At 45.0% G+C, this 20206-nt stretch overlaps 1 protein-coding gene across 4 annotated transcripts in view; it reads left to right on the forward strand.

Annotated features, from left to right (window-relative positions):
• The first annotated feature begins 11413 nt into the window (after window positions 1-11413).
• The window catches only part of STRBP (spermatid perinuclear RNA binding protein), a 154152-nt gene continuing 145359 nt past the window's right edge, over window positions 11414-20206 (forward strand). For 2 of the 4 annotated variants that reach the window (XM_066367211.1, XM_066367210.1), the window contains exon 1: window positions 11414-11572. The gene's annotated coding sequence lies outside the window, so the exon portion shown is untranslated. Of the gene's footprint in view, window positions 11573-11883; window positions 11906-17414; window positions 17438-20206 lie in introns of those variants that run through there. The other 2 variants (XM_066367213.1, XM_066367212.1) reach the window with 2 other exon arrangements.

The raw sequence follows: 20206 nt of genomic DNA on the forward strand, positions 1-20206 counted from the left end.
TTGTTTTGCCTCTCCTTTATCCTTAGAATATATCTCATGGAAGATGTGTGGTTAAAAATACTTTGTTTTGTCCATGTCTCTTAGTCTAGTTTTTATGTCCCACCAATGTATGGAATCATGTAGTTCTTGTTTTTTTCTGATTTACTAATTTCACTCCGTATAATGTTATCAAGATCCCACCATGTTATTGTAAATGATCCGATGTCATCATTTCTTATGGCTGAGTAGTATTCCATAGTGTGTATGTGCCACATCTTCTTTATCCAGGGGTGAGGGGAGGGAGGACGCGGGGGGGGGGGGAAGGGGGAGGGGGAGGGGCACAAAGAAAACTAGATAGAGGGTGACGGAGGACAATCTGACTCTGGGTGATGGGTATGCAACATAATTAAATGACAAGACAACCTGGACATGTTTTCTTTGATATATGTACCCTGATTTATTGATATCACCCCATTAACATTAATAAAAATTTATTTAAAAAAACTTTGTTTTAAGGTCAGTAGGATTTGTTCTTTTTTTTTTTCTGAATGGTCATGTTATCAACTTCATATGAAGTTATAATCAGGTTCTTGCTTATTTTTCATTTCAGGGGATTATTTTAAAATTTTACATGATTTAAATATTTACATGAATCATTTGTGAGATGTCAACCTCACAGCTATCTGATAAGGCTCATTCAGAGAAGCTGCACTTCAATCCTTTCCCCTCCTTTCTGTTCTTTTTCTTCCCTGCAGAAACACTTTTAAAGCTTGGCTTCTCAACGCCAGCTCTATTGGCATTTGGGGCCAGATAGTCCTTTGTTATGGGGGGCAGGGGAGCTCCTGTGTATTGTAGGATGTTTAGCAGCATCCTTGGTCTGTACCCATTATATGCCAGTTATAACTAAAAGTGTCTCCAGACATTGATAAATGTCCTGGGTGGGGCAAAAGTACTCCTAGTTCAGAATCACTGTTTTTTTGTTGTTGTTTGGTTTTTTTTTTTATAGAGACAGAGAGTCAGAGAGAGGGATAGATAGGGACAAACAGACAGGAATGGAGAGAGATGAGAAGCATCAATCATTAGTTTTTCGTTGCGACACCTTAGTTGTTCATTGATTGCTTTCTCATATGTGCCCTGACCAGGGTAACCCCTTGCTTAAGCCAGCAACCCTGGGTCCAAGCTGGTGAGCTTTGCTCAAATCCTTTGGAAAGGATTGAGTTCGACGCTCTATCCACTGCGCCACCACCTGGTCAGGCCAGAATCACTGTTTTAAGGGAAACAAATTTTTTTCCTCCTCTTTTCAAAAAATTTTATTTACTGATTTTAGAGAGAGGAAAGGAGAGAGAGAGAAACATCAATTTGTTGTTCTACTTGCTTATGCATACATTGGTTGATTCTTGTATGTGCCCTGACCGGGGATTGAACCCACAACCTTAGTATATGGGGACAACACTCAAACCAACTGAACTACCCAGCCATGACCTACCCAGACATATCCTAAGGGAAATACTTTCTTACAGGCTTGAAAACCTGATCCCCAATCTAAAATGTCTGCATTTAAGGTTAAACTTGTCACTATAGGCAACCACTTTGCACCAACCCAAGGACTAATTTTTTTTTTTGTGGCAGAGACAGAGTCAGAGAGAGGGACAGACAGACAGGAAGGGAGAGAGATGAGAAACATCAATTCTTTGTTGCGGCTCCTTAATTGTTCATTGATTGATTTCTCATATGTGCCTTGACTGGGGGGCTACAGCAGACCGAGTGACCCCTTGCTCAAGCCAGCGACCTTGGGCTCAAGCTGGTGAGCCTTGCTCAAACCAGATGAGCCTGCACTCAAGCTGGTGACCTCGGGGTCTCGAACCTGGGTCCTCCACATCCCAGTCCGAAGCTCTATCCACTGCGCCACCACCTGGTCAGGCACAAGGACTAAAATTTGAGTATCAGGATTCGTTGACAAGGTGGCTCTCCCAGTGATCCAGAATGTGCTTATCTTATTATTATTATTATTTATAAATTGTAACTAAAACCAAGACCTACATTTAGAAACCTCTCTTAGAACTGTGGACCCTGAAAATCTGAGCATCCAGAGATCCAGACACCTCAGTACCTTCCCTAGTTTGCGGAATGCTGGGGCTGGGTGATTTCATAGAGCCTTCCTGCTGTTGGAAGCTTTCTTGTTCTAAAAGTCCAGAAGCTGGCTTCTCATACAGGGGTGGACCGCATAGTGAATAGAATCCCAGGTCTTCAACTTATCAGCTCTGTGATGGAGTGCAAGTTACTGCCCTTCCTGGGGCCTTAGGAGTCTTCTTCACTATAAATTAAGATGTAAATTGTACTTACTTCATGGGATTGTTTCAAGGATTAAAGACATAATTCATGTTAAGTGCATAATATACTGTGCAGCATATAAGAAGTGCTTAATAAATGTAGGCTGTTAGTGTAATTACCTCCAGGGCTAGGTAGTGGTGTGCCAGGAAATACTCAGAGCATCAGGTTAGAGAAGGAGCATCTTCCTAGAGTGTGAATTTATTACTTGAAGAGTTAGGGGACAAAAAAAAATAGGCTTTGCATTTTTCTCTTAAAGGGAAGTCATTAAAAACGTTATTTTTTTATGTTAGAACAAACATGGGAATGGGTGGTGAAATTTGAATGGATTTGAAAGATAAAATCTGAGACTTCAAAGAAATGTTATGCCTGAGGCTGATGAGTCTGGGCCTTATCCCCAGACCTCCAGGGAGGCTCTGTCAGCCTCCTCTGATGGAGGGAGCTTTGGTGAGACAGTTTCAGCGGTAGCTCTGGGCTGTTTTGCATCTTGGACCGATAGATATTAGATAATAGAAATTAGCTATTAAAAGAAATTGTGTAAAAATTGGGGAATTCTTCCACATCGATTTGGGATTTGTTACCCAAGGAAGAGGAGTGGGAAAGTTTGCTGGGTTTTCGTTCAAGAAATATTTATTAAATGACGACTGTATGCCTGGCACCATTCTAAGGAATACAAGAAAACACTCATTCTGCCCACGTGAGACCTGCAGACTAGTACTGGTCATTTGGTATTAGTAGCTACCATAGACTCAATAAGGGAACTGAACTTTTGGGCTTTAGAGGAAAGACCTGGCAGTTAGCTACTCACCTGTCCAATAACTGCCAGGTCTTTCCAAAGCCCAAAAGTCTTGAGTAGGCTGTTGTATGAAAGTCTAGAGTCATAGTTCTCACTTGGGGCTTTTAGACATTTGTAGTGGGGTATGGCCAGTCATAATGACATTTATTGGGGGAAGCCAAGAAAGCTGGATACCATGCAGTGTATGAACAGTGTTGCACAACTTTTGAATGTCACTCTGAACATTTATGTAGGTGAAAGTCCTGCATTGTATACAATTATCTGCACCTAACAATTAAGTTCATTTTTTTAATGTAAAGACAAAATATATTATAGCATGATTTTAATTTTCCAGGGAGGCAAAAACTATCCAAAGTGAATGAATATTATCTACTTTGTTGTGTTCAGACTCTCCCAAGAGTTATTCGCCACTTCAGAAAATCTTGACAGCAATAGCAATTTTATTACTGGTATTTGCTGCTGCAGACCAGTGCGGCTAGTAATTGTCCAGGTTCTGAGTGAGAATGGTGTGAAATGAAGAAATAAACTTAGAGAGAAAAAGGATGGGATTGGGAGGTCTCTGCACAGCTCATAGCTTGCAAGAGCTATTCTCCACCCCCAAACCGCTATCTTTATAGGGCAGAGCAAAGTCATTAGCAAATCAGAGGTATCTCTGATACAAAGTCACATTTCCAAGGCAACCCAAGAATTCTCCCAAGTGCAGAAAACCCCCACCATACACAACGTCTTAACTTCACAAAACGAAGGATGAAAAGAAAACAGCCTCCACTCTCTCCGAGGGACATGGGGGATAGGACCAGTGCAAACAATCCAGCATCACAGTTAACATAGAGGTGTGGGGAAGAACTTAGCTCTTAGCAACTTAACCAAGCAAGTGAGGTGGGGGGTTGGGCAGACTGTCAGTTTACTGCCAGTCCCCCACACCTCTGTCCCCCAAAAATCTAAACCGCAAGGACCCTGTCAGCTTGCAGTCTCCGACAATTTGCCTCTCCAATTGGAATCTGTAGCTGTTGATTTGGGGTCAGTGCTTCTCAAACTGTAAGGTATATGTGATTACCTGGGTATCTTGCTTCCTTCCTAAAAAAATGGAAGAGACTATCTGGATCTCTTAATAACAGAAAGAATCCAGCAGGGAGGGCAAGGCTGCCCATAACAGAGAGGGGCAGATGAAGGGGTGAAGTTCTTTAGAGCAGTGGTCCCCAACCCCCGGGCTGTGGACAGGTACTGGTCCTTGGGCCATTTGGTACCAGTCTGCAGAGAAAGAATAAATAACTTACATTATTTCCGTTTTATTTATATTTAAGTCTGAACGATGTTTTCTTTTTTTCTTTCTTTCTTTTTTTTTGTATTTTTCTGAAGCTGGAAACTGGGAGGCAGTCAGACAGACTCCCGCATGTGCCGGACGGGGATCCATCCGGCACACCCACCAGGGGACGATGCTCTGCCCATCCGGGGCGTGGCTCTGTTGCAACCAGAGCCATTCTAGCGCCTGAGGCAGAGGCCACAGAGCCATCCTCAGCGCCCGGGCCAACTTTGCTCCAGTGGAGCCTTGGCTGTGGGAGGGAAAGAGAGAGACAGAGAGGAAGAAGAGGGGGAGGGGTGGAGAAGCAGATGGGTGCTTCTCCTGTGTGCCCTGGCCGGGAATCGAACCCGGGACTCCTGCACGCCAGGCTGACGCTCTACCACTGAGCCAACTGGCCAGGGCCGATGTTTTATTTTTAAAAAATGACCAGATTCCCTCTGTTACATCCGTCTAAGACTCACTCTTGACGCTTGTCTTGGTCACGTGATACATTTATCAGTCCCATCCTAAAGGCCGGTCCATGAAAGTATTTTCTGACATTAAACCGGTCCGTGGCCCAAAAAAAGTTGGGAACTACTGCTTTAGAGGGAAGGAAAAGGGGGAACCCAGGCACAGTGAAGGGACCTTGATCTTTTGTTAAGAGAAGCTGGTTATTGTAAAAGGAGAGAAGGAAGAGAGAGTCGCTGAGATGCAGGTAGATTTAGAAACATGATGGCAGGAAGTTGAGGGATGTCACATCCCCTGTGTCCCACCTCTCACCCACAGCAGCAATAGCCACTTTTCAGCTGCTTTCTGTAGATCTGGGCTACCGTCAGCAGAGGGGTGGGGAAATGAACAGGGAGATCGGATTGAATTCTCCACCTCCTAGGGCAAGTGCTTTGGAAAATATAGTAATATACAAGTAAGTTATCATCGTTACCCCAACTTCTTATTACGGTTGTTCCCCTAGGTCAGCACTGACCAATAGGGATTTCTGCAATGATGGAAATGTTTTTGTCAGTGCCATTCAATATGGTAGCCACTAGTCACATGTAGCTACGGAGTACTTGAAAAATGACTAATGCAATTGAGGAACTGAATTTTAAGTTTTGTTTAATTTTATTTAATTTAGATTTAAATAGCTACATGTGGCTGGTGTCTGTTGTATTGGATTGTGCAAGTCCCCGTGTTTTTTGCCTCTGTCTCAATGTGGTTGTTCAAAGATGTTGTTTGGGCCCATGAGCCCTGGACTAGGGATCAGACCAGAGTCCAATTTCAGCCATGCCCTTTCTTGGCCTGGTGACCTGGGGCAATTCATTTCTTTCTCTGGGCCTCAAGGTCCTCTATTTTCTTCAGTGGGGGAAATAGGAGGGTCAAATTAGCTAAAGCTGTGAAGGCACTCGGAGCTGTGAAAGGCTGTACTCTGCTTGTGCAGGGGAACCAACCTGCCTCCCACTGCTAGGCGCCTTTTGTGAGAATGGCACAGCACTATGCCAAGGGTATGCTCCAAAGATGCCTCCTCATATAGCCTTGGAAAACCCTTTCCTCCGCCTGTTGTCTGCTCCCTCCTCTGCAGGCTATTCAGGGTTATTTGATTAACACACATCTCTCCCACTGGCCTCCAGTCCTACCAGTATAGGGCTGTGGAGCTGTTTGCTTTTGGATCCCTAGGGACTGGTACATAGTAGCCCAGGGGTTGGGAACCTTTTTGGCTGAGAGAGCCATGAATGCCACAAATTTTAAAATGTAATTCCGTGAGAGCCATACAACGACCCGTGTATGTTACACATTATCCAATAAAAATTTGGTGTTGTCCCGGAGGACAGCTGTGATTGGCTCCAGCCACCCGCAACCATGAACATGAGCGGTAGGAAATGAATGGATTGTAATACATGAGAATGTTTTATATTTTTAATGTTATTATTATTTTTATTAAAGATTTGTCTGCGAGCCAGATGCAACCATAAAAAGAGCCACATCCGGCTCGCCAGCCATAGGTTCCCGACCTCTCATAGTAGCCTCTCAGTAATATTTGTGCACTGTATGGATGAAACAGAAAGTGCTAGTGTTTGAATTTGGTGTGATTTCAAAGCTCACTGAGCTCTAGAACTTTTCAACCTCTAATACTCTTGTTTATAATGGTGGAAATACTGGAAAAGACCCAAATATTTATCACAGTGGCTTGACTTAATTAAATGATTCTTAAGATACAACATTACACAAAATAGTATTCAGTGACACAAGAAGAGTTGTATTTACTTTATATTGTTAAGTGAAAAAAACAAAACTGAAGGTATACTATCTCATTTTGTAAAAGTTATATATTTATATGCATAGGAAAAGTTTGGAACAATAGATAGAAATATTAACAGTGATTACTATTGCTGGGTGGGATTAGGAGGTAACAGTTCTGTTCTTTTTTTCTAAAACATCTATTTGGCCCTGGCCGGTTGACTCGGTGGTGGAGCGTCGGCCTGGCGTGCAGGAGTCCCGGGTTCGATTCCCGGCCAGGTCACACAGAAGAAGCACCCATCTGCTTCTCCACCCCTCCCCTCTCCTTCCTCTCTGTCCTCTCTTCCCCTCCCGCAGCCGGGGCTCCGCTGGAGCAGGGTTTGCTCGGGCGCTGAGGATGGCTCTGTGGCCTCTGCCTCAGGCGCTGGAATGGCTCTGATTGCAGCAGAGCGACACTCCAGATGGGCAGAGCATCACCCCCTGGTGGGCATGCTGGGTGGATCCCGGTCGGGCACATGCGGGAGTCTGTCTGACTGCCTCCGGTTTCCAGCTTCGGAAAAATACAAAAAAAAAAAAAAAAGGAAAAAAAAAGAAAACATCTATTTGATTTTTTATAGAAATGGTATTTAATATATCCAGAAAAAGCAAAAATAGACAGAGTAGATTAGTGGTTGCCTATGGCTAGGGATTGGAATGGAGATTAATGGTAAATAGGTGTGAGGGATTTTATGGAGAATGTGTAAAATGTTCTAAAACATTCACAGTGAGCCTAACCTGTGGTGGCGCAATGGATAAAGCGTCGACCTGGAAATGCTGAGGTCGCCGGTTCGAAACCCTGGGCTTGCCTGGTCAAGGCACATATGGGAGTTGATGCTTCCAGCTCCTCCCCCCCGTCTCTCTCTCCTCTCTCTCCTCTCTAAAATGAATAAATAAATAAATAAATAAAACATTCACAGTGAGTGATGTTGCTCCACTGGGTAAGTTTACTAAAAATCCTTGACTGGTACATCTGAAATGTGTGAAATTTTTTTTTTTTAATTTTTCTTAAGTTGGAAACGAGGAGGCAGTCAGACAGACTCTCGCGCATGCGCCCGACCGGGATCCACCCGGCATGTCCACCAGGGGGCGATACTCTGCCCATCTGGGGCGTCGCTCTGTTACAACCATTCTAGCACTTGAGGCAGAGGCCACAGAGCCATCCTCAGCACCTGGGCAAACTCCACTCCAATGGAGCCTTGGCTGCTGGAGGGGAAGAGACAGAGAGGAAGGAGAGGGGGAGGGGTGGAGAAGCAGATGGGCACCTCTCCTGTGTGCCCTGGCCAGGAATCAAACCCGGGACTCCCGCATGCCAGGCCAACGCTCTACCACTGAGCTAACTGGCCAGGGCCTGAAATGTGTGAATTTTATGATATGTAAATATATGTCAATAAAAATTTAAAAATGTATTATATACATTCTTTAAAAAATTAAAACAACACAGAAGTATTTTTATTTATTTATTCATTATAGAGAGGAGAGGGAAAGACAAAGAGAGAGAGAGAGAGGAGAGACAGAGAGAAAGAAGGGGGGAGGAGCTGGAAGCATCAACTCCCATATGTGCTTTGACCAGGCAAGCCCAGGGTTTCGAACCGGCGACCTCAGCATTTCCAGGTCGATGCTTTTATCCACTGCGCCACCACAGGTCAGGCAACACAGAAGTATTTCAAGTCCCCCATCCCACATCCAGTTCTACTTTTCAAGCATTAATAGTAGTAATTGGTGTTCACTCCTTTCTGATGTTTTTCTGTGCAGAATCCAAGTGTTGCATACACATAATAGATTCTTCCTCCGGACATACAATGCAGGACATGTAAAATTGAACAGTAGTTGCCCTAGGAGGTGGGATTAGGGGTAGAAGGAGTTTAATGGGGAGCAGGAAAGGAGAGGCACACTTGAAATTCTAATTTTCTTTACTTTTGCATCATTTCCATGTTTTTCTCAGGAATATTTAGAGTTATAAATTTAATAAAGATATTGGAATAAGGGATACCATTGAATGCGTAATGCTGTGCAGTCCTCCTGTTTAAACAATTTTTTTTGTAATTTTGTTAAGTGTCTGGCACCACACTGAGTGCCTGAGATACATTGTCTCATTGAATTCTTGTAACAACTCGATGAGGTATGCAGTGTTACAGTCTCACTATAAGTGAGTAAACTGAGACCTAGAGGGATTTTCCAAGGAGCCACAGCTAGTGTGCACCGGACCCAGATCTTTATGCCGTGGCATCTCTTCTCCCTCTAGCAGATTCATGTTCTGCCCAGCTTTAATGATCTCATCTCATGCACATGTGTGGTCCCCCTTAACCCACTCAAGTAGAGAAAGGACCCTGTCCTCCAGGGGCATACAGTTCAGGGAGGTGACATACAGCTAAACACTTTCAAAGTAGTGCCATGGAATACATGGTTTAATGGACCATGTGCAAAGCAGAGGGAGTTCAGACAGTGTGTCTGAGGCAGCCAAGCAGCTCCTGAGAATGTTCTAAGTTGACTGATTAGGACCCCAAGGAGTTTTTCAGGAGGGTTAAAGAAAGGTGTGGCCTGGCTGGGTAGCACAGTTGGTTAGAGCGTTGTCTGATGTGGCAGGGTTGTGGGTTCAGTCCCCCGTGGGGACACATGAAGAACTCAACCAGTGAATGCATGGATGGGTGGAGTGGCAGATCAATGTTTTTCTCCCTCCCTTCTCTCTAAAAATCAATAAAAAAAATAAGAAAAAAGAAAGGTGTGGGTGATTAGAGGTGAGAAGAAGGTATAGAAAGGGATTTGGGCGCTGGCTGGGTAGATCAGTTGGTTAGTTTTCTCACTATAAGCCAGGATTGCGGGTTTGATCCTAGGTCAGAGTACATACAAAAATTAACCAATGAAGACTGATTGGTGGTGGTGCAGTGGATAGAGTGTTGACCTGGAACGCTGAGGTCACTGGTTTGGAACCCCGGGCTTGCCTGGTCAAGGCACACATGAGAAACAATCGATGAACAACTAAGGAGAAGCAACTACTAGTTGATGTTTCTCACCCTCTTTCTCTCTCCCCCTCTCTAAAAATCAACAAATTCTTTAAAAAAAAAAAGTAACCAATGAATACATAAATAAGGGGAACAACAAAGCAATGTTTTCTCTCTCTTATCTCTCTTCCTCTCTCTTTAAAATCAATAAATACAATTTATAAAAAGGGATGTGGGGCTCAGCACCTGGCTTAGGAGGCTCAGAAGTGTTACATATGGGGCATACTCTGGCAACTAAAGTTCTGAAGTTTAGTCTGGTTGCAGGGTCAAACTGGCCTAAGGAGGGGTAACCAGAGAGGCATGCACCTTGAAACTTAAGGCCAGATCACTAAAGCTTTTTATGTTGTTAGTGTTTACACTTTATCCCATCAATGAAGCAGAGCTGTTAAAATATTTGAGTCAGGTGTGTTAGAAAAATGGGACGGGGCCTGGAGGGGGCTGTTGTTGGAGATCCCTCCTTGACCCCCAGCTATCCCAACCCTCCATGGTCAGGTCATTTCTGGCCCAGGCTAGGAACTCCTTTAGGGCTAGGACTTGCCTTGGCCTGTGCATCCTAGCATCCAGCACAGCACCTGCCATACAGCAGGTACTCCGTGAGGGCCAAACTGGCTGGCAGAATGCTGGGTGCCAAGGAGGTGCTGGCTAGTACTCTCTAAAATAAAAACAAATCACTCTGGCTGGGTTGCTCAGTTGGTTGGAGTGCCACCCCCCCAATGCTCCAGTTGTGGTTCTGTCCCCAATTGGGGCACATGCAGGAGTCAACCAATGAGTGCATGGATGGATAGATCAGCAAAAACGATGTTTCTCTCCCTTCTCTCTCTCTAAAATCAATAAATAAAAAAAAATAAAAAATTAAATAAAAAGCAAATCTTCATATCTTTCCCAGGATGGCACCGGTGTTCAGCCAAAGTCTGACCCAACTATAAAGAGGTCAGACTCAGCCTAGGGGTGTCCATTCAGGGTGAGAGAAAGAGAGGTGGTTACAGATTAAACTGTAACTTCTGTTCAGTGCCTTTTATGTGCTAAAATGAACACTTATTGCCTTTTTCCATCTCTCCAACAGCTCTTAAACCGAAATCATTGTTCCAGTTTTCCCGACTTGAGAAACTGAGGATCAGAGTGGTTCTGTAATTGGTCAAGGTCACACAGCTGGTAAGTGTAGGCGGGGGCGGTGGCTGGGATCCAACCTTTTAACAAGTCAAAAGCCGTTGGCTTCCCCATCCTCCACCAGTGGAGGCACTGCGGCACCTACACCGTTTGTGTAGCTGCTGGAGTTGGGGGCCACCCGGCTCTGGGGCGTAGAGACTTGGAGACCCATTTGGTGTGGCGGCCAGGAGCCGCTCCCAGATTCGGAAGTTACGAAGTTTCCGTGCATTTTGCTCGCTTCCCTGCGCAGCTCATCCCCGCGCCCTCCGCAGCAGTTACGCCGCTAGCGCAGCAGGGCTCAGGTGCTGCAGCAGGCGGGGGCCTGCCGTCAGGAGGAAGGCGGGGACGCAGTTTACGTAAGCGTCTGCTCACAGGTGCACGCGGCCGCTATCTGCGCGTGCTTCGTGCGCGTCCCCAGGTGCGCAGTTGGCGCAGGCAGCGGCTCGGCACTGTGGTGGCGGGCGCTGGCCGGCACTCTCAGGTGCGGCAGAATGCGTGTGGAGGGGGCTCTCTGCGAGCGAGGGGGCGGGCTTTCCGTTCCCCAGCAGCCGCGGGGCCCGCCCCCCAGCCTGGCCAATGGGCGTGTTCGACGGTGTCACGTGCTCGCCGCCGCTGCCGCCGAAGCGGAGACCGGAGCCGCGAGCGCCACCAGGGCAGCAGCCGCCGCAGCCGCCGCCGCTGGGCTGAGGATCTGGAGACGCGGGTTGACGAGGTGGCGGCGGCGGCGGAGCAGGAGCGGGTACCGGGCACGGGCAGAGCGAGGCGGCGCGGGTAGGCTGCGGCGGTGGGGCAGGCGCCTGCGCGGCGGGCCGTCCCGGGCGGGCGGGCGGCGGTTAAGGCGGCGGTTAAGGCGGTTGGCGGAGCCGGCCCTGGCCCCGCATTGTTTGTGGTGCGTCCTTAGCAGCGGCGGCGGCGGCTGGGGCGGAGAGCACTCCCGGCCCCCGTGGCTCCGGCTTTGTGGCCGCCGCCGCCGCCGCCGCCGTGGTACCCCAGCCGCTTCGTGCAGGAGCACCCGGCAGCCCTCCTCACCTTCGCGGGGATGGGGTTCCGGCCCTCCGGCGAGGGGAGGGCGTGGACGGCGTGGGGACCCGGCTGGGGGTCCGGGTGAGATCCAGGGCGCGGGGCTCTGGGCAGGTGTTGGAGGACGCCGGGGACGGGAGCTGGGGGAGAGGCTTCGGGCGCCAGGCGGGGGTGCGGGCAGCTTCGGGGGAGAATGTATGGTGGAGGGTGAGGGCCCGTTGGAGGGCGAGGGCCTGCGGGCAGGTTCGGGGCACCCAGGGGGCTAGGCGAGTGCCAGAGGGATGGGGGACACCCGGACGGCGGGGGTGGGGGGCGGACGGAGGGGGCCCGGGAGAGTGTGAGGGGAGCTCTGGGGAGGACAGGGGCGAGTGTGATGGGAATGGAGAAGATTAGGGATTCGAGGGAGGAATGGAAGAAGCGGATGTCCTGGTCCGGGCTGCGTGCGAGGGCAGGGAGTGGGGGCAGATATAAAGACCACCAGATGGACGTGAAGGGAAACGTAGAGGAAGGTGGCCGGGTAGGGGGAAATGTGACGGGGTGAGTGTGAAGGAGGGTGTCTAGGGGGTCTCTCCAGTGAGGGAGCGGGAGGTGGAGGGTGTTGGGCCGGAGGTGCGTGTGAGGGTAGGCCCAGGGGCTTCAGGGACCTGTGAGGGCTGTGAGGCCGGGTGTCTGGCCCCGAGGCGTGCAGGGCAGACAGGAGGGAGGCAGGAGTGCGATGAGGCCGCAGATGGGACATGCAGGGGAGAACACGTGAGGGGAGAAGGCAGGTAGCCGCCTGGTAGTCGTGCGCAGGGGCGATGAGTAGAGGGCAGAGGGGATCGGTGATTGGGGCAGGGCCTGAGTTTGAGGAGTTTGGGAGAGAAGTGGGGACAGTGGAGTAAGGTGATGGGGATGGAGAGGAGGAGCTTCCTGGGCAGGAGGTGAGCAGGGCATTTGGCATGTAGCAGAAGTGAATGAAATGGAGGGTGTTCTTCCTGGAAGTATGGGCGAAGGTGTGGGAGCAGAAGAGAGGGTTGCTGGAGGGGACAGGTGAAGTGCAGTGTGTGTGAGATGGAGGGCCAAAGGTGTAGGAGTGAAGGAAGTGTTCTTGAAGTGGCAGGTAAGCTGTGGGGACATGGAAGAAAATGTTTCTGAGCAGGAAGTGTGCAGGAACGTTTGGGAGAGGGAAGGAGAGGTGGCGGTGGTGTGTGAAGGGTAGTCAGTCGAGGGAGGCAGAAGGGGTAGGTTAGAAAGGGAGGTCCACAGGTCTGGAGTACAGCTTGTGGAGGGGGGGAAGCATGGGTTTGGAATGTTAGCTTTTGTCTGGTAGAGAGAAGCGGGCAGGCAGGGAACAGGAAGGGGGGGGGGAAATACAGAATATGTTGGGGGAGAAAATATAAAGGGATGCACAGTACCTATAATGGTGTGAGGGAAGGGCGTGGTAGGGATGTGTGTGGGTTCATCTGTCGCTAGAAAGGGATAGAATGTCTATTGGATTGGGGTAGGGGGAGGGGAAGTAGGATACCCAGGTGTAGGATAGGAAATGACTTTGCAGGTGGAGAGGGTTAGGAAAACAGGCTGCTTAAAAGAGTGGAAGGAACAGGGTGCTGAAGTGTGGGGAGAGATTGGAAAACTTTGAGTCTTGGAAGGTTAAAGGGACCAAAATTTTTAAGTCACTGGAAGTATAAGGAAGGGCATAGGGCAAAAGTTGGGAGAAAAATGTCTAAAGGGAGGGGATTAAATTCCAGATCTAGGGAAACTGGAGTGTGTGTGGATTGTATGTGTGGATGGTATGTGTGGATGGTAGGATGATGTTCATGGAATATGGAGGACATTAAGCCCTGTACCATATCTGAAAGTTCGTGCTTCTAGGATCAGAGAGATCATGAAGCCTGATTTTAGTTCCAGAACCCAGTGAATGGGGAAGGGATTAGGGAGGGCTGAATACACATTCCTAAGTTTGGAGGAGGTGTGTGGTGGGGTATCGTCCTAGCACATTGGCAGATTCGCCAGCGAGAGATGAGTGGGCAGATAGAGGCATACAGGGTCATGAAGAGTACATCAAGAGTGAATCGAAATAGGATTACAGCAGGTGCAGGGCAGATGTCTTTGTGAAGATACTGCAACAGAGCAGGGCCCACGTCAGTAGCTGTGTTTTAGAGAGGAGGAAGGGATACCTTGGTGCAGTGTCTCAAATACCCTGGTGCTTTCTGGGTAATAGGGCAGTTTTCAGACATTGAGTGATGTAATATCTGAGTCCCATGCTAGAGGCAGACAAAAGTAATAAATTCACTCCGCATCCAGAAGTGGCAGGAATGGAGCTCTTCCGACTCGAACTCTTTCAGGGTATAAATACCTGATCTTAGGATGTTGCCTTTGTCTCCCAAATAATTTAAGTAAAAATTAGTTGGAAGCTTTTGGATTTTCTGGTGTTTTGATTTGAGGTGAAGAGTATAATGTTAGCTTTACTGAGGGAAGACCTCTGGAGTTGTGTGGACGTAGGGCCATCAGTTTGTCAAACAGTTTGGAAATGGCCTTTAGGGGTCCGAGCACTGACATTTCAGGCAGGTCTCATTCAGTGTTCTGTGGCTTGTGTTAGATTCTTTGAGGTCTGGAAGGGTTAAGGAAACTGCTTTGAGACTGCCTCAGTACTCGGTTTTCTGTGTAGAACCTTGGAAGATGATTTCCCCTTTGACAGTTGAAAATTCAATCTTGTCAGATTTACAAAAATAAAATTATTTCTCCATGTTACAGAAATGATGTCAATTATCACTTTTCGTGGTCTTTAAGTAGTATGTACTGTGGTACCTAGTATGTTTTCAAATGAAAGGTCCACTTTGGTTTGTTGGGAAGCTTTCTGGGTTCATTAGTTTTCTTCTTTTGTCAATTTAGGAAGTATAAGTATCTTAATGCAGCCATTATAAATAAGTTCATATAATAAGTTTGAGTGTAAGTGGGAATCTTGCCTAAATGTAATGAGGGATTAGCAGAACACTTTAAGTAATCTATCTGAACCTGTAAATATAAATAAAAAATAAACGGAAAGCCAATTTTTTTAAATTTAATTTTTCTAAAAAGACTTCATTTTAGAGAGGAGAGAGAGAGAGAAAGAGAAAGAGAGAAGGGAGGAGGAGCAGAAAGCTTCAACTCCCATATGTGTCTTGACCCGGCAAGCCCAGGGTTTTGAACTGGTGACCTCAGCATTCCAAGTTGACACTTTATCCACTGTGCCACCACAGGTCAACCTGGAAGCCAATCATTTTGAAATCCAAATTGAAATGTATTATTATTATTATTTTTAAAGATTTTATTTATTGATTTTACAGAGGGGAGAGTGAGAAGTATTAACTCATAGTTGTTTCAGTTTAGTTGTTCATTGCTTGCTTGTCATTTGTGCCTTGACCAGGCAAGCCCCAGCTTTTGAACCCATGACCTCAGCGTTCTAGGTCGACACTATCCATTCTACTACTACAGGCCAGGCTGAAGTGTATTATGAAGACAGCAAAATAATGCTTTGAAATCATTGCTATAAGGTTTTTTTTTTTTGTTTTTTTTTTTTTGCTATAAGGTTTTTATATTTAGAGGGAAAGGTTTTTAGACATACAACTAGCGCTCGACTTACGACCACGATTGGTTTCAACAGGCCGGTCGTAACATGATTTGGTTAAAAGTTGAGTAGGCTATATGTACAGTACTGTGAAATGATATAAAAATCTTTAAGTCATATTTTATCATAATTTTCTTTCATTATTATATATCATAATTTTCTTTGTTCATTTTATGCCATTTGTATCATCTCTACACCATTTTGTTTCTTATTTTTACATTCATCAGGTTTAAGTAAAACACTGCATTACCAGTACAACTGGTTTAATATTTGCAAAGACAATTTCCTCTTGGTAGACATCTTGGGAAGGGTTTGATGAAAAATATCCAAGACACAAAACACAAATTGCTGTACCGAGTCTGGGATAACAATTGAAATGGTGCACGCGGCGATGGTACTGCTGCTGGAAGCTGGTCCGCACTGTCCTACGCCCAGCTGGGCAACGCTTGCGCTGCCAGACGCGGAGCATTCGTGGCTAGCGATTGTGGTCGTAAAGTCAAATGGTCATAAATTGCATAGGTCATAAGTCGATCAATATTTGTACCTTTGATTGAAACTCTTAGCAGAGGCGGATTAAGTTTGGTTGAGGCCCTGGGCGCAGAAGAAAATATTGGGCCCTTTAAACTTGGTGTCGCAGAAGAAAATATTGGGCCCCCTAAACTTGGTGTCATTAGAAAAAAGTGTCAAGTTGGAGTTTTGCGGAACCTTCAAAAGTCAGGGCCCAGGGTGCATGCCTGGTGTGCCTGCCATTAAATCTGCCTCTGACTCTTAGCTGTATTTTGAGATTTGGTATATGTAAAGAATATAATTATAAGAAACATGTCTGGTCTGACCCTTTTGGCTCCCTGGCTGAGAATTTGAGCAGTAGGATATAAGATGAATAGAGTGATCTTTGAAAATTCTCCCTAGTATGGCTATTGTTTCCTCTTGTGTTTTTTAAGTTCATTATGTTAGTTTATTTTAATGATTTGAGGCAAGCAATACTTTCTTCCTCAGAATTCTGAATTCTGGCATAGTGTTCTGATTATATGTATTGTTCTATGGTTTGGAATAGTTTGTAGGCACTTCAAAATATGCTAAGTTTATGAACCAAGGAAAGAAGGTTATTTAGACTTTGTAGGCTAAATAATTGGGTCTGGTTTTATTTTCACTGGTGCTTGCTGGACAAGATACTTAATCCCTTTGTGCTTGTTTCTCCTCCAGAAACCTGACTCGGTATCTACCTCCCATGAGAACTGAGATGGTTTCTGTAAAACAACTTGAAGTCTTTCAGGAAGATTAGAACTACGTAAATATGAGGAATAGATGTTATTTCTTTAGTCCCTGTCAGCCTGGTCAGGTAGTAATTAGTACTTCAGACTTGAGCATTAAATAGATTGATTTGCAGTGAGAAATTTGGGTAGAGATGACACTTCTGTGAATGTTAGAGATGTCTTTGAACTGAAGTTTGCTCTTTCTTTGCTCTACTGTTGACTTCTCTCTCCTGGCTTGTTTCTGCAGCCGAGTGTTGGTGGCTGTTTGAGTTCTTCTAGAGCAGAAGCTGTGAGAGACATTCTGAATTCCATCTATAGCCCAAGATTGTTTGTAAGCCTGAGTTTCCAGAGACAGAGTACTTCTATCTTAAATCAGGAATAATAAACATAATACTTTTTGCAAAAAATTAATTCTGAGTGACTTGAACAGGAAAATAGAGCTAGTGGTACTCAGCTTTCTTTTTTTTTAGATTTATTGAGTACTTTTTCCTTTTTCAAGTTTTTAGTTGTTAAATAACTTCCCATCCATTTGGCATTTCTAGGCCCATTGACAGGTTATGCTCTATGTAAGGGGGAATGAATTTCTTTTTAAGCTTTTTTTAAAATTTATTGATCTTTAGAGAGAAGAGAGAGGGAGAGAAAGAGGGGAGAGAAGCAGGAAGCATTAATTCATAGTAATAGTTTCTTCCTCTGTGTGCCTTGACCAGGCAAGCCAAGGGTTTTGAACCAGTGATCTCAGTGTTCCAGGTAGATGCTGTATCCACTGTGCCACCACAGGTCAGGCTGGGAAATGTTTTTTAAATGATTTTTAAATGTTGTGTTTGGTATATTAGTTGTAAAGAACCTCCAGATGCATGCTTGTTATGATAGAGATTGCAAAAATGTAAATACTAAGTTGCTTTATTAGACATTAATTTGCTTTAGCTTGATACCCGGCCCTGACAGTAGTGGTCTTTCTGTGCTAGTTGGGCTACTTACTCTTATATAGCATGTTCGGACACCATTACCCATCTTGCTGCTCTTCTGTTTTTCATTCTGTTTATTGGAAAATTAGGTTGTTTAAAAAATTGGCTTAGGTGTAGAAAAACTTTCTGACAAGTAATTGAGAGGCTTCATAATCCAGTCTAATTTTAGAAAACTGTTTATTGAGAGATGTAAGTTAAATTTATGTCAGTCAAAACAGAAAGGAATAAAATAATCAGGCTAGATTAATGGTGATAGAATTTTTAAATGTTTGAGCCAGAAAGCTTTGCAAATCTTTAACTTTTAGGTCTTGTGTTAAATAGTGAAGTGACCAGATGACGTGATTTGTCACCTTTATGCCTAATTTGAGTTAGTTTTTGACTCAAGGATCAAGTGTATAATATTTAAAAGTATGGTATCTGTCTCACAAGACATTCCATGTATATGTTGCTGATGAATGAGGCAGTCCTAAATTTTAGTTATTTCATATTCAAATTCTCTTACCTTCTGACATAACTAACACTATGTAGAACATCTACTTTCTTTAGTAAACTTTAGCACAATTCAAAAAGGTACAATTGATTATATCAATAATAAAATCACAGCCTTGCATTATGTGACTTCATGGTTCATTTCCATTTGAAAAGTGAGAATTCTGCAGCAGGTTGTGTAATAAATTCTGAGGCGTTTCTGGGTCACGGGTAAGATGTAGTTTCTTACTGCACCTGCAGGATTTCCTGTTCTTTGCAATTTTCCAGGTGCCAGGGCTTTTCACCATATCCTTTTTAGCAGATCAGCATTTTGTTTATGAATTGAATTTAACTATATTAATACTATTGACATAAAACAGTTTCTTTTAAGTATGCTTTTTAACCTGTTTTGCCAGTTTAATTCAGCAAACATGCATTGACTTTAGACTCAAAGGTGTGTTTTGTGCCAGACCTGAGATTTCTTAGCAGAGCTAAAAAAATATATATATATATATATATATATTTATGTTTTGGTTTATTTTGGATAAAGAATAGATGATTCTGTAGATAGATTGGCCCTTAATGTGAAAATGGAGTCTATAACTTTGGTTACCTGTGTTCAGTCAGCCTAAAGGAAAATCGGTACCTTTTAAGACAGTTGGGTACATGCCTGATAAAGAAGTGGTTTGTTTTTAAAAGTTCAGATGGAGGCAGTTCATTCTTATGATGTTTCTAATTTCAAATAAATCTGAAACTCCACAAACATTGCATCTAATCATAGCCTTTTATTTATTTATTTTTTTGACAGAGACAGAGTCAGGGAGAGGGAAAGACAGGGCGGGAGAGAGATGAGAAGCATCAATTCTTCGTTGCAGCTCCTTAGTTGTTCACTGATTGCTTTATCATTTGTGCCTTGACTGGGGGCTACAGCAGAGCAAGTGACCCCTTGCTCAAGCCAGCAACCCTGGGCTCAAGCCAGTGATCTTTGGGCTTCAAGCCGGCAACCCTGCGCTCAAGCTGGCGAGTCCACGCTCAAGCCAGTGACCTCAGAGTTTTGAACCTGGGTCCTCTGCATCCCAGTCCGAAGCTCCATCCACTGCGCCACCGCCTGGTCAGGCTAATCATAGCCTTTTTATACAGCTTAGGCAACCTGCATTTTAACCTAATAAAGTATTGGATACTGGGTAGCTCTTAAATGACTGGACGACTCATTAAAGCTGGTGAACTAGAGGGGAAAATGTTGCATTAAAAAGAAATTATTGATTTGAGAGACAGAGACCAGAACATCAACCTGTTTGTGTAGGTGTCCTGACCAGGATGGAAGCGGCATCCTCTGCGCTTTGGGACGATGCTCTTACCAATCAAGCTGTCCAGCCAGTGCTGCAGTTTTGATAATGTAGGTTAGCAGCTGAGGAGAATAAACATCAGGAGCCCTCAGTGTGCGTATTTTCAGTTGTTTTGAAGCTGTAAATAAGCTTTTAATGTCAAGGTTAGCATGCAAGAACAGATTTCAAACATATTAGTGATGAGGCTTTTAAAAATATGGTATCTTAAAAAGTATTAATGGTGATGTGCTCTGGTATGCCAGCTTTGTGGTAAATGTGGAATGATACAAAATTGGCTTTTGAAATTGCTCAGTGTTACTGTTTAGTAATGTCCTTCATTTCTACAGCTTGGAGTTTACACACCTACACTTGGGTCGCTATGATAGCTGCCTGATGTAGGTGAATAACAGTATTACATTTGGAGAAATGGAGGCACAAAGAGTTGATTCTGGAACAGAGATAGGCAGGCTTTCAGAACACTCTTTCAGAAGTTGTATATCAAGTTTCTGTTAGTCCCCATATTTGGCAAGGAAGGTTGATGGCTGGGCAAATTTGAAACCTTCTTTTAGTCAAGCCCTTGAATACAAGTCTTTTCAAAGACCGACTGGAATAAAGCCTGTCCTTCCTAGGAAACTCCATCCTAGGGATATGCAGTAGCAAGAAGTTGAAGGGAAGCGTCTCTGTATAGGAATGCCCAGAGGTGACCCTGTGTACAGCCTGAGTCTCTGTATTAGGTAGTAGAAGGATGTTTTGACACTAGAAGATTTGGCTTGGAGGTTTGATCCTGC

This window comes from Saccopteryx leptura, chromosome 2 (assembly GCF_036850995.1).
Source record: "Saccopteryx leptura isolate mSacLep1 chromosome 2, mSacLep1_pri_phased_curated, whole genome shotgun sequence".
NCBI lineage: Eukaryota > Metazoa > Chordata > Mammalia > Chiroptera > Emballonuridae > Saccopteryx > Saccopteryx leptura.